Here is a 14,662-nt window from a genome sequence, read left to right on the forward strand (position 1 = left end):
ATCCTCACATGGCAGGCTTCCCAGTCCTTTGATCATCTTGGTGGCCCTTCTCTGGACTCCTTCCAGCCTGTCCACATCCTTTTTGTACAGCGGGGACCAGAACTGTACACAGTACTCCAGGTGTGGCTTGACAAGTGCTGAGTAGAGCAGGATAATTACTTCTTTATCTCTGCTGGTGACGCCCTTTTTGATGCAACCCAGCATCCTGTTGGCCTTCTTGGCCGCAGCAGCACGCTGTTCGCTCATGTTGAGCTTTCTGTCCACCAGGACCCCCAGGTCCCTTTGCACAGAGCTGCTCTCCAGCCAGGTGGATCCCAGTCTGTGACGCACTCCCTCCCGGATTATGTTTTCCCAGGTGCAAGACCTTACACTTCTTGTTGAACTTCATAAGGTTCTTGCTGGCCCACTCTTCCAGCCTATCCAGATCTCCCTGCAGAGCAGCTCTCCCTTCTGGAGCATCTACTTCCCCACTCAATTTGGTGTCATCAGCAAACTTCATCAGGCTACACTTGATGCCATTATTGAGATCACTTATAAAGATATCGAATAACATTGGGCCCAATATTGATCCCTGGGGGACTCCATTAGTGACAGGTTGCCACTTGGAAAAGGAGCTATTTACCACCACCCTTTGGGTGCGGCATGTCAGCCAGTTCCCCACCCACTGCACAGACCACTCGTCTAGGCCATAATGCATTAATTTCTCCAGGAGGAGACTGTGGGGGACCATATCAAAGGCCTTGGAGAAGTCCAGGTAGACAATATCCACCGCCCACCCGATGTCAACCAGGCAAGTCACTTTGTTGTATAAGGCCACCAGGTTTGTCAAGCACGATCTGCCTCTAGTGAAGCCATGTTGGCTTTTCCCAATCACGTGCTTCATTTGTCTTGTGATGACCCTCAGGAGGATTCGTTCCATAACTTTCCCAGGGATTGAAGTAAGGCTGATGGGCCTATCATTACCCGGATCCTCCCTCGAGCCTTTCTTGTAGATAGGGGTAACATTTGCCTTCTTCCTTCCAGTCCTCTGGGACATCCCCCATTCTTCATGATTTCTCGAAGATTATGGAGAGTGGCCTTGTGATGATGTCAGCCAGCTCTCTCAACACCCTTGGGTGGATGGCATCAGGGCCCATGGATTTGTAGGGGTCAAGCTCCTGTAGTAACTCATCTACTAACTCTTCCTTCACTGATGGTGAATTGGTGTTTGGATCAATTGGCTATTTTTTTCCCTAAGCCTGGGACCCTACAGTGCTGGTAAAGACAGTGGTGAAGAAGGTGTTGAGGACCTCTGCCTTCTCAGCATCGTTGGTGACTGACTCTCCTTTTCCGTTTAACAGTGGGCCCACGTTTTCCTTCTTTTTCTGCTTATGGTTGACATGTCTGCAGAAACCTTTCTTGTTATTTTTCATGTCTACAGCCATTTTCAATTCGAATTGGGCTTTTGCTTTTCTGACTGCATCTCTGCACTCTCTGGCTATGCCCTTGTAGCTCTTGACAGATAATCCTCCACTTCTCCATCCCTGGTATGCTTCCCTTTTGGATTTGAGTAGACCCAGGATGTCATGGTTGAGCCATGGGGGCCTCTTGCTCTGCTTACTTCCCTTTCCTTTGTAGGGGATAAATTGGCTTTGTCCTTCCAATAGAGAGTTCTTGAAGAATTCCCAGCACTCACTAGCTCCTTTGTATTCCATGGAAGCATCCCATGGAATCCCTCCCAACTGAGCCTTGAGTGCACTGAAGTTTGCTCTTCTAAAATCCAGAATCCTTGTCTTAGAACTGACCTTCAGCACACTCAGCAGGATCCTGAACTCCACAATGTTGTGGTCACTGCAGCCAAGGCTATCACTAATCGAGATGTTACAAAGCCGGCTTTCTTGGTTTGTAAATAGCAAGTCCAGCAGCGCCTCCTTCCTGGTTGGCATGCCTAGCATTTGTATCAGGAAACAGTCCTCTATACATTCCAGGAACTTGGTGGATGACATGCAAGCTGCCGTATTGTTCTTCCAGGAGATGTCTGGGTAGTTGAAGTCACCCATCAGGACCATGTTCTGTTGGCCAGAAGCTTGCTTTAGTGCCCCAAGTATCACTTTGTTGGCATTGTCATCGTGGTTAGGAGGTCGGTAGCAGATGCCCACTGTGAGGTCCTGCTTGGAGATGACCCCTTTGACTTTAACCCAGAGGCATTCAATAGAGCAGTCACAATCACTGTAGTTGACTTTGATACATTCAAAGTGTTCCTTGATGTAGAGTGCAACTCCTCCACCTCTTCTACCCTGCCTCTCCTTCCGAATGAGCCTGTAACCGTGCATAGCCATCCCCCAGTCATTTGAGTTGTCCCACCATGTTTCAGTTACCCCTATGATGTCATACCCTTCTGAGTAGGCACAGAGCTCCAGTTCCTCCTGTTTGTTACCCAGACTGCGTGCATTTGTCTACATACACTTGAGGTGATTACGCTTCTGTTTCACTTCTTGGGAGACAGCTAAGGAACCTTTATCACCACACTGCTTGGCCTGACTTACTCCCCCATTGGATGTGCTGGTGTGAGCGTTTTCACAATGGATCCCACCCCCTCAGGTCCTTCAGTTTAAAGCCTGCCTTCTGATAACACAGAGTGCTTTAAAATCCTAATATGATTATTTAACTAAATGGGGAAATCTTGTTACAGCAACCTTCAAATTTCCCAGCAGCAACAATGAAGATAAATGTGCATGTGTTATTGTCACAGTATTCTAAAAAACACATTAAGGGAAGTTATACGTCAAAACTGACTCGTCCTCCAGTCTACTGGGGATTAGTGGTCAATAACTGGGCAGAAGAGTCAGAATTGTGCAGATAGCCATTAACGGTACACTTAGAATCATAGAATATAGAATTACAGAGCCATAGAATCATTTAGGTTGGAAAAGACCTTTAAGATCAAGTCCAACCATTCACCTAACACTGCCAAGTCCACCACTAAACCATGTACCTACATGCCACATCTACGTCTGTTAAATACCTCCAGGGATGGTGAGTCAACCACTTCCCTGGGCAGCCTGTTCCAATACTTGATAACCCTTTTGGTGAAGAAATTTTTCCTAATATTCAATCTAAACCTGATGCAACTTGAGGCCATTTTCTCTTGTCCTATTGCTTGTTACTTGGGAAAAGAGACCTCACTGCAGCCTCCTTTCAGGTAGTTGTAGAGAGCAATAAGGTCTCCCCTCAGCTTCCTCTTCTCCAGGCTAAACAACCCCGGTTCCCTCAGCTGCTACTGATGAGATTAGTTCTCCAGACCCTTCACCAGCTTCACTGACCTTCTCTGGACATGCTGCAGCACCTCAATGTCTTTCTTGTAGTGACGGGCCCAAAACTGAACACAGTGTTCAAGGTGCAGCCTCACCAGTGCTGAGCACAGGGGGACAATCACTGGCCTACTCCTGCAGGCCACGCTATTCCTGATACAAGCCAGGATGCTGTTGGCCTTCATGGCCGCCTGGGCACACTGCCGGCTCATGTTCAGCTGGGTGTTAACCAACACCCCCAGATCCTTTTCTGCCAAGCAGCTTTCCAGCCTCCCTTCCCCAAGCCTGTAGCATTGCATGGGGTTGTTGTGACCCAAGTGCTGGATCCAACACTTGGCCGTGTTGAACCTCATACAGTTGGCCTCAGCCCATCAGTTCAACCTGCCCAGATCCCCCTGTAGATCTTTCATACCCTCAAGATAAAAAATCCTGCTCACTTGCTATCAGTCAGAGTGTCCTGTGATACAGGCAGCAGTTATGAACTTGCAAAAACTTGGATGTTGTGAAGATATGTAGAAATAAATGGTATTTGGCTATGTGGACCACCTAGTATGTGATTCAATTGGTGAGAATTATTAATTCCTCAGTGTATGATGGTGTTTAAGATCTAGCAGCTTTCTGTATACTCTGCTGCCTTTGTGTCCTGAAGCATTTCAGTTTGCTCCTCTCCATGAGCAAACCTTTTAATATCTCTGATAGCATGGGGGCGGTGCCATCCTATTGTTGCTTTAGGAAAGACGACAGGAGCCACTTTGCCAGACATTATTCTTAGAGCTTGGTCGAGAGCATCATTATAATTTCCACTGAGAGACTGGAATTGTTGATTTAAGTGCAGTGAAGGGAACACGCAACAGAAATATCCTTAGCTACCTCCTTTAGATTTTAAGACAGGTTTGCTAGTACTGAATGCATATTTGCCCATGAATTCTGCACTGGAGGCATGTTTATTCTGTTACAAACCTGTTTTAGAGAATGATATTTTATACCATTGTGTAAAACTAGCATGGATTGCCTTTGTTCACTGAAACAGCTCTCTTTTTATAAACAAGTTTCAATTCCAGGTAGGGAGTTAAACAACTAGAAGACATACAATAATTAAAAGAGGTACAAGTGAATTAAAATAGCCAGTGTTGTGGAATGGCCTATATGGCTAAAAGACACCACCTGAGAGATTAGGAGGACCAGTTACAATTCAGTTTCTAATCCTTAGTTAAAAATGAGTAAAATCTTATAAAGTTTTTACATTATTTTTAGTAGTTTTTTTTTTCCCCCAGTAATTTGTATTTTGACTTTGTAAATGTTTTTCTGACCAATCAACAGTCCCTTCAGCTCCTTGTACCAGCAAGGTCTAGCGTCTGGTGATACCATTTCTTCTCATCTCTCACATTAGAGATTTTCATGATTTTGTTCGTTCTTGTCTCCTCTGCCCCTCCCCAGCACCACTCCCCCCTCAGGGAAACTCAACTGCATCAGCTGAACTAATACTCCAAAAACCCATCAAGCTATAAAGCAATGCTTGCACGGCATTTTGAGCTATGAGCCAGGCAGATGAACAGCTCAACATTTCAGGCACCCAAATAGAGTTCAAAGAAAGAAAAACAGGCGGGAGTGGACCAAGATGTTGTGACCTGCCACTAAAATCAAATTAAAATCCTGGAATTTTTGTTTTGTAACAGACTAAGAAGGCAGCTGCATAATCCTCTTTGATCCTTGATTGGCAAAATATGACAATGAAGGAAAAAAGGATGAGTTTAAAAGAAAATTTTGGAAGGGTGAGAGGAACTGATATGGGTTCCTGAGGACCTCTCAGCTTTATGAAGAGTGCTATGCGATGCTCTGCTGAGATGTGCTGTCCTGAGCACCATTATCCTTGGTACAGCTGTGCTAGAGCTTTTTCTTTCCCAGAGCAGTGTGTAGTTTCATCCTGACTCAGTACTGGGATCAGACAGGCAAGGGAGACTGTGACAGGACCCAAATACACCCTGCTGCTTGTCTGATGATTTCTGTGGGCAGGAGGCCCAGGTGGACCATTAGCATGCTCTGAGCACCTCTCCAGGTGTCCAGCCCGAGGCTGGTGGTATGCTGCAGGCACATCTGCCCTGCTTTGCACTCATAGCCTTAGTGATCAGCTGCTCTACTTAGCGTGTCTTTCCAGCATCTCTGCTTAATGCAGCAGGGAAACAGAAAGCTTTAAAACCCGACAGGCAGACTTTCTGACATCGCTCCAGTCTTCTGCCTTCTGGGAGAAAAGCATCAGTGCCTTCTGCTCAGAGACTAATGGCTCCCAGGGAGGAAAAAGGCTACTGTCTGTCTCCCTCCACACCAACCCCACAGTCCATATTGACTTTTTTTTCAGGGATGGTCGGTGCAGAACTTCAGAAGGAAACTAGAAATGAATATCTGAGAGCACATCTATATTAATATTGCTTGGTAAAAAATACCAGAGTAACTTCATCTGTAGAATCAATTCTGCAGAACACCTCCTGGCCAGTGCTATCAGCTAACCCAAAATCATGTATTTTACTGTTCTCCTGGGCAAATTGTGTTTTTCCTCATGAGTTTGCCTCAGATTTACCACCACTGCTGTTTGTCTTTCTGTTTTATCTTGCCTGCTACCATTTCACTTTCAGGCTACTGCCCTTAAAATACCAAACAGTCAGGTTCACATCTGTACATTTAAAATGGATTATAGCAGAGGGGTAAATGAAAATCTCTGTATTCAAGGCCTTTGCAGCCACTTGAGGCTCTGGACTGCTTAGAGAAGGGAGAAAGCTTGCACCAAGCTGAGATTAACCTTTCTTTGCTTTGTATTTCTAAGCTCTTTGTGTTCTCGATTGAAAATATTCCCTTTGAAGGCTTTCCCTCATGAAAAGGATTATTGCTTGCCTGAGAAATAGTAATTAGCTGATAATTTAGACTGAAAATAAACCACTAGTTCATGATTTATAGTCAAACAGAGAAATTATAGTCTTCCGTGTGGTAAACTAAAGGTGCATTCTAATAGTCATTATTCTCTTGGGAAAGGCCATATGAAGGTGACATTTTACCTGGAGACACACTCACTGGGAGATGGAAACTGAGGATGTCTCCTTACTCAAATTTGCTACCTAGATAAAGCTTTCAAGAATAGTCTCTTCAGAGTTTCCTGCTACAGAGGCATTTCCCTAGAAAGGGGAAGCAAGAGAAAACAGAAAGATCCAAACAGTGAAAGAGCTAAACAAAACTTTAAATGTCAGAGGAAGACACTACCCCTTTCAATACATCACCAGATGTTTTAGTCTTCAAGGCATAAAAGTTTGAGAACAATATAATTAGCTGCTGGGGAATTTATCTACAGGGACTAGTGTCAGGGATCAGGGAAATACTGATACCATGGTTTAACCCCAGCCAGCAATTAAGCCCCACACAGCCACTCTCTCACTCCCTAGGTTGGGATGGGGGAGAGAATCAGAAGAGTAAAAGTGAGAAAACTCATGCGTTGAGATAGAGTTTAATAAGTAAAGCAAAATCTGCATGCTCAAGCAAAGCAAAACAAAGAAATAATTCACTGCTTCCCATGGGCAGGCAGGTGTTCAGCCACCTCCAGGAAAGCAGGGCCCCATCACGTGTAATGGTTCCTTGGAAAGATAAACGCCATCACGCCAAACGTCCCCCCTTCCTTCTTCTTCACCCGTTTTTATTTATTTAGCATGACATCATATGGTACGGAACATCCCTTTGGTCAGTTGGGGTCAGCTGTCCCGGCTGTCTCCCCTCCCAACTGCTTGTGCACCCCCAGCCCACTCGCTGGTGGGGTGGTGTGAGGAGCAGAAAAGGCCTTGGCTCTGTGTAAGCCCTGCTCAGCAGTAACGAAAACATCCCTGTGATATCAGCACTGTTTTCAGCACAAATCCAAAACACAGCCCATACTAGCTACTGTGAAGAAAATTAACTCTAACCCAGCCAAAACCAGCACAACAGGTTGAAGACAATTCAAACTGTCAGAGGTAAACTGCATCTTGACAATCCTAAATATTACGGGAAAAAAGAATTACGGTCTACCATCTTTTTTGTTTTCCTGATTTAGCATGAAACCCAAATCATCTGAAATACTGCATTATCTTTAATGTGGAACCTTAGCTACCAGAAAACAGTATTCTGAACATTTTACTCAGATTTTTTTTGTTGATCCCTTTGTGGTCTACATAACCAGTACAGTCTTAGTGTAAGGCACTACTCACAAAAGTATGTTCAGTGTAGTAGTACTCATGATGAAAGCTGTGAAAGCATACGAGTTGTATGACATGTGAACAGTTTTATTACAGAAAATGAAGGAAAGAGGGAATTAGACAGTTTCCTGCTCTTTCTGTTTAAAGCACCTGAAGAGTGACACAAAAAGGTAGAGACTGGTGTCTGCACCTTCCCCATCCCAGATGTAAGTTCCTTAACAGGAAGAGTAGAAGCAGAAATGGGTTTTGTGTCTCTGTGCACAGTCGTGAGAAAAAGCTAAAGCAATCTAACCCGGAAGGTTATATTTATAAACCTGTGAAAATTTACCAATAGGGTAGGAAGGTTTTCTGAGCCTATGCCAAAGAGGAACAGAGAAAGCTATGCTAAGAGACAACTAATTGTAGAAGGAAAGAACAAGTGTTTCAGGATCCAAAAGTTAGAACTTATGGAAGGTATTTCCTATACCTTAAGGGACTGTGAGTAGTTGCTTTAAATTGTTGGATAAAGGATATAAACTAACCTTGACAGCCGAAATGTTCAAATCTACTCTAGGGAGAGGCGAAGGACTTTGTAGAGAAATTTCATGGGAAATTTTTCAAGTGTTTGCTTTCAACTGCTGGGGAAGGAAGGGAAGGAAAGTGAGGAAGGGAATGAAGAGAAGCAGGAGAGGGAGGGAAGGAGGGAGGGAGGGAGTGAGGAAGTCAAAATATATTCAGAGCTACCTCATTAAAAAATAAACTAGTCTCAGTAATGTCATTGTTGATTAATTTTAGTTATTTTGGATATAGGTCTGTCTTTCTGTCTTGTTTAGAAATGTCATATGAAGTAAAAATCCACTGTCAAATACAGCTTTTTGTCAGTTTTGATCTCAGTGCTTGATTAGAATCCCACTAATTTCAGTAATAGATGGTGCTGGTAGGTCTACACAGCACACAGACCCTCAAATTACTTTTGACATAGCAAACACCAGAACTAGAAGTAAGATGGTTGCTCTACATTAAAGCTAATTAGACTGTAGTGCTGTGGCAATGACTGTGATGTTCCTGGGACAGCAACTGTTCACTGTGCTTGGAGAAGGGGTACCTACTCACGCAGTCACCTGGGGGATCTCTACTCCCACAGTCCTGTGCACCATGTGAAGGTGCAGAGAGGCCCATGGAAAGGGTCATCAGGAGAAAGTGACACAAGGTCAAGAGTTGGACTTACTTGAAAGCACCAGTAGCAATAGTTTTTTCTACTAGGAAGGTTTTTCTGACAATCACGTAAGTGAGGAGTCAGCCCTTCATTAATGAAGGGGAAGGAGATGTTCATCGCCTATAATTTATACCAATTTTCTTAATAAACAGGGAATACACTAGAAGGTCAGCTGTGCAAACAATTCTGTTTAAAAAGTTACTAGGACTCACTGTTCAAAAATGTTTTCCTTTTTTTTATAGTGCATGCAAAGTTTCATTTATCAACAAGGTTCTGAGTAGGCTCGTTCTGAAAATGATGGAGTTAAATGACTGCCTAACTATAAACTCAGGACTCAGAAAATAGAAGCAGTATCCAGTATCTTCTACTTCAAAGCTGTGAAGAGTCTCAAGTAAATGAAGTTCTGGCCTGACTTGATGCACAGAGGTATTTGGGGTGTAGGAAAGAAGGCTGTATATTCTTTCTGGTTCGGTTCAGAAGTAAAGACTAATTACATGACTTGTTTATAAGATGGACTCCTTAACCTTCTTTGTAGCAAGACATTATACTTTTTTTCCCCCAGAAAGTCTGTATCTTCTATTTATTTGTTGATTACAAAGTTCATCTTTTTCTTTTTCATGGTGGCAATGCCTTAAAGGTATACCCACTGTGTCTAGGATAGCTGGACAGATCACTTTTAATTTAATGAAGAAGGCAGTTGCTTAAGAAGGATGCTTTAAGGAGATAAAATCCATGGTCAGTGAATAACATGGGTAAACAACTGGTGAGGACTGTCTTTCATTTGAGAGTAAAATAACACTTATTGCTGAAAGGTTTATGTTCTTTTAGGTATTGCTTTCCAGAACATAGAGATTTGCACTAATAAGCAATGTCTGGGGATATTGAGAAGATTCCAGGAGATTAGCCGGTATGACTTACTGTATATCATAAGGTGGCACATTTCATATAGTTCATGTAGGAATACAGAAGCCAAAAACCATGAATCTGACTACATCAGGCTTTCAAAAGGGTGTTTGCTGATGACTTAAAACTCAGAAAATGGAGTTGCTACCATTTAACTTGATAATGCAGAAAAAAGGTCAGTTCTTCTTGCCATTTTTTCATTGTTGCTTGTTTTCTCTGTGAATGCTGTGGTTTAAAGTACTAGTCAGCGTGTTTCTAATGTTTGTGTCTAAAGAATTAATGAACCTGTCAGTAGCCAATACCTTCTCCCTGGAAGGGAACTTGACATTTTAGTCCATTATGTAATGTAATCCTCTTTATGCTAATCTGAAAAAGCTCTCTTTTCAGAGGCACCTTTCTTTGGGCTTTGAAATGTATTTGGAACTCTTTGTGTTCCCTGAGAGCTCTTCAATGCTGAGGATGAGTACGATATTCTCTTATAAGCTTAATCAGTGGTCTAGTTGAGAGAAAACCTCTAGTTCGTGTATTTTAATTAACCTTGTATATTCACATGGGACCAATTGTTTCCTTCTGAATTGCCTCCCAATACTTTTAAAACTCCTGTTCATGTTATACGTTCATGTTCAGACTTAAATTTAAGCGGAGTTCTTAGGAGAACTTAGAGGTGGGTAAGGAAGAAGCCCCTCACCTGGAGCGGCTCAGAGATGTGATCTAAGGATTATGGTACCAAAATGTTTATTAACTGCACATGCTGCAACATGCCTACAATGAAAAAACACTTCCTCAAAACAGCAAACAATGGCCTTTAGATGTTCTTGTAAATCCAGCTGCAGACTGTAGTTTTTCCATGAACACAAATTATTTTACGTTCTGTGTTTCACCTGTTCTATAAACTGTATTGGCCATTTAAATTATAGACTGAGAAATATAGCACAGAGTTGACTTGATGCGTCAGCTATGTTTTCTTGTTCGATTAACAACAGCAACAATGGAAATGCAGCAAAGACTTCTAGAAGAATTTGAAGGCTCAATTATTTTTGCATGCAAATACTGTACACAATGTATATAATCGTGATGCCAGTGTTAATTTCCTGGTATTGTCCCCACTTCTGGATGCTGCTCTCAGAAGTTAAGACTGACATGTACTTCCTCTTAAAGTTGTTTCCTTCCAGACCAGCTGTATTCCATTGACATAGTGAAACTTTCGTTGACAAAGATGATTTGCACATGTATATGAAGGAGACAGTGCTCAGACACTGGACATAGACTAGGGAGCAGATTCATGTAGTAGAACAAAATGAAAATGGAGGAGATAATTTTCAAAACCCTATGTAAAGATTGTTTCTATATAGTTTTCTTCACCAGTTCATCACGCACTAATAGAGACCTCTGAAACTGATCAAGTAATTGGTTTGCACCATGCAGAAAGGGGAGTGATTAATGAATGGAAAAAATTTCAGGTCCAGGAAGTTCAAAGTTACTTCAGTACACTGAAGTAAAATATAAATGGCAAATATGTGAAAGCTACTAACATACACATGCAATGTAGAGTTTGACTCTGTTTTCATTGCTCTTTCCATTATGGTTTTTAAATTTTTTTTTTTATTTTCCTGTTCTTAAAATCTAGTGGAAATGAAGTGGCATATATTTTACTGTAAATGGAATACTATATTCACACCTGTGGTTGACCTCAAGGAAGAAAGACAATGCTTTGACTCTAGTAGGTTTCCTTGCAGAATGTCCACAGTTCGTTAGTATCCCATCAACCATTAAATATATGCTTTTTAAGTTCTAGTTTTGAATGCTATTGAAATAAAAGAAAATGGCAGGAGACTGCCTTAACTTCCCACTTCACCATTTTGTATCTCTGAGAGCTCTCTTTCTTTGAACTGTTTTCCATATTATGGCTCTGAGTCATAATTTCAATATCTTACTTTTAACTTTGCATGTCAGTGGTCAATACCTCCTTGCTATGAATGGGAACTTGGCCGTTTAAAATGGTCTGAACGAACACATTTCAGTGTTTGACAACTTCTAGTAACGTATAAGCTCACTTTATTCTATGGAAAAGGTCATCAGATCATTCTGCCCATAGTCGAAAAAGCTCCTCTTCTCAACATAGATGTATCTTTGACATGGCATTCCGCATGACTTGTGTCAATTTTTAGGAGCTTCTGTCATGAGTAGCTGCACACGGTTCTTGGTGATTTTTCTTTGCTAATAATCTGTTCTTGAGGCAGAACTGCTGGCTGGAGGTAAGTCATTAGTTTGGCCCTGAAATATAACTCTTTCTGCATTGCTCTGTGTGTGTATTTTCTTATACCCCTTCTAGCACTGGGGTAGATGTGAAATGGACAAATCATAGATTTATCAGAGATTTCTCCTTAGTAGGAAGTTATTGAAGCCTGACAACTCCTCCTGCTGTGCACATAGCTGACAACAGTTGTGTTAACATCTTTTACTGACATTTCTACATGAAATGTAGGCCTCTCGCAGAGATTTTCACAAATGTTTTCCAAACTTGAGAGCCCAGGGATCTGTCTTTGTGGATCCTGTTGTAGAAGTTACAACAAGGATAAGCTGGAAGCAATTTAGTCAAATCAGCTTTAAAATGACAATGTATTCTCCTCCATATCTCACCTCCAAACAGCAGAGCCTTGGAGGACATTTATTGTTGGCTGCTCAGAAATGCCTGCACCTCTGTGGAGAGCTAAGCTCATCTAGAATTACTAGCTCTTGTTTGGAGCTGTGCTTCTAGGCACTAATTTAGCCTAAGCCTGGTGCAGAAACATCTGTAGAACTAATTAGAAAACTGCAATCCATTGTGTAGGTCCTGAATTAAAGCATCAGCTGGGTTAGGCCTTCGGCTTGAACAGAAGATCATAAATAATGGAGTCAGGGAGAACTGTTTTGGATCTTATGGAGTTTGCTTTGAACTTAAATTGAATTGCAGCTTCTTTGGAGGCTCTAGGTGATATTTTTTTTTTTATTCCCCAGTTCACAGAGTAAACAGTAGAATGAAAATATGGAAATATAAGAGAAGTATTAAGCAAGTCTTCCTTTGTAATTGAAACTGTGGGGTTTGGATAATCTTGTGTATAGTCCTGTTAGATATTACCAAGTGGTTTGAGCTGAGTCTTGATGACATTATAGATTTTTTTTCTGACTTGATTTTTTAAACCTTTGGGAAAGTAAAGAAGTTCATTAAAGACACACCTGAAGGGAAAGAATATCAACTGCTGTTGAGGCTTCTCTTTGGCAAGACAGTTTAAGGAATCCAACTGAAACACTTTCTTAGAAAATAATTTTTCAATTCCAGAAGCAGAAGATCTGTTTGTCAGAGAGAAAGCACATTACAGCTGCTTGTGACTGCTTCTACTTAGTAGCCAGGATGGCTGAGTCATACTTTTACTGAATTACCCTCTGGTCAGCAAAAGATGTTTCTAAGCCAGAGTGCCATCCAGAGGGGATTTGGTACATTTATTATCCTGTTCTTTGGGCTGTGCTAGAAAAACAGTCTTGCTCTTTCTGAGGTAGAGAGAAGAACATTCTGTACATCTGGAAACTGGAACTTTAGAGAATTTCTGCACTCCTATTATGGAGATATCTGACATTAGCAGATTGTTCCCATATCTCTGTCAGGAGTTTTTATAAGACTGAAGCAAGGAAACAAAACAAAACACAGGAATGTAGGCCTGGTGACATTTACACAAGTGAATCAAGCTGTGAGGATATTGCTTTGGAAAGCACCGGCTCTTGTCATTGCAGCATGGCCAGTCTCTGTTATTGATCTGCAGAACAGCCTTCCTGACATGATATTTCTGGTACCTGTATTGTGGAAATGCTAGTAAGCCCCTTTGAAATGTTTTTCTTTTGTGGTGGTGAAGTATCTGGTTATTCTTGGAGGACAGGTAAAATGACCTCCTCAGTTTCTAGTGCCTCTGAAAAAATGACTGCGTCTGTGGTGGGTTAGCCCTGGCCAGCAGCTAAACTCCCACCCAGCTGCTTGTTCACTTTCCCCTCCTCAGCCAGCTGAGGGGGGAGAAAAGATGAACTAAAAGGGTGAGAAAGCTGATGGGCAAAGATAAAAACAAGGAGATCCCTTACCAATTACCATCACAGGCAAAACAGAGTAGACCTGTGGAAAATTAATTTATTGCAAATTAAAATAAATATTTAATGACTGATTTGGTTAGGGAGAAACAAAAAGACAAATATTGAAACACCACCTTTCCTCCCCCTTTCCAGGGATTAATCTCACTTACTCACCCCAGACTCCTCTACTCTCCCACCAAGTGGTGCAGAGGGTGGAGAGTGGGTGGTTACTATCAGGCAACAGTGGTTGCTCTTTGCCTCTTTTCCCTCCTCACATTTTTCCTCTGCTCTGGCTTGAGCTCTCCATGGGCTGCAGTTCTTCAGGAGCACCTCTTCCTTCTCCTCCTCTTCTGGCCTTGGTGCTCCCACTGATGTTTCTCACTCTTTTTTTCCCTCCTCCACTGCGGGTGTGGCATTTTCTGCCCTTTTAAAAATACGTTTTCACAGAGATGCCACCAGCTTGATGATGGATTCAGCTGTGTCCTATGGTGGGTTTGTTGGACCCTGGTCTCTTCCCAATAGGCAATCTTGTACAAATTCCTAGCTATGCTTGAAATGTACTTTGAGAAGTAAACTTTGTAGAAGTGTTTTGAAATTTGAAAAAATTTATTCTGTACTATGAAACAGACATGGGAGAAAGATAATATGGCATGACTGTACTGAGAAGACCCCTCTCCATCTTGAAGTCCTCCAGGACCCAAGGATGGTTGTAGAAACCATCCATTCCTTTTCACAGGAGGTTAAAATTCAGTCATTCATCTTCATGAATAAGAGTTACAGTCTAAAAACATTGCTGATCACAATATATCTCACCTTCACTGAGTCTCAGTGTACTACCATTGATTTAAATCAACAATGAATTACAAATTCTGCAAGTAAACCTCAAAGTCATGAGGTAATTTCTGACAGTCAGTAAGCTATGTTCCTCTGGTCATATATGTATGTTTTTCATACTATTAAATTATTCTAAC

Source organism: Phalacrocorax aristotelis, chromosome 4, assembly GCF_949628215.1.
Source record: "Phalacrocorax aristotelis chromosome 4, bGulAri2.1, whole genome shotgun sequence".
Taxonomy (NCBI): Eukaryota; Metazoa; Chordata; class Aves; order Suliformes; family Phalacrocoracidae; genus Phalacrocorax; species Phalacrocorax aristotelis.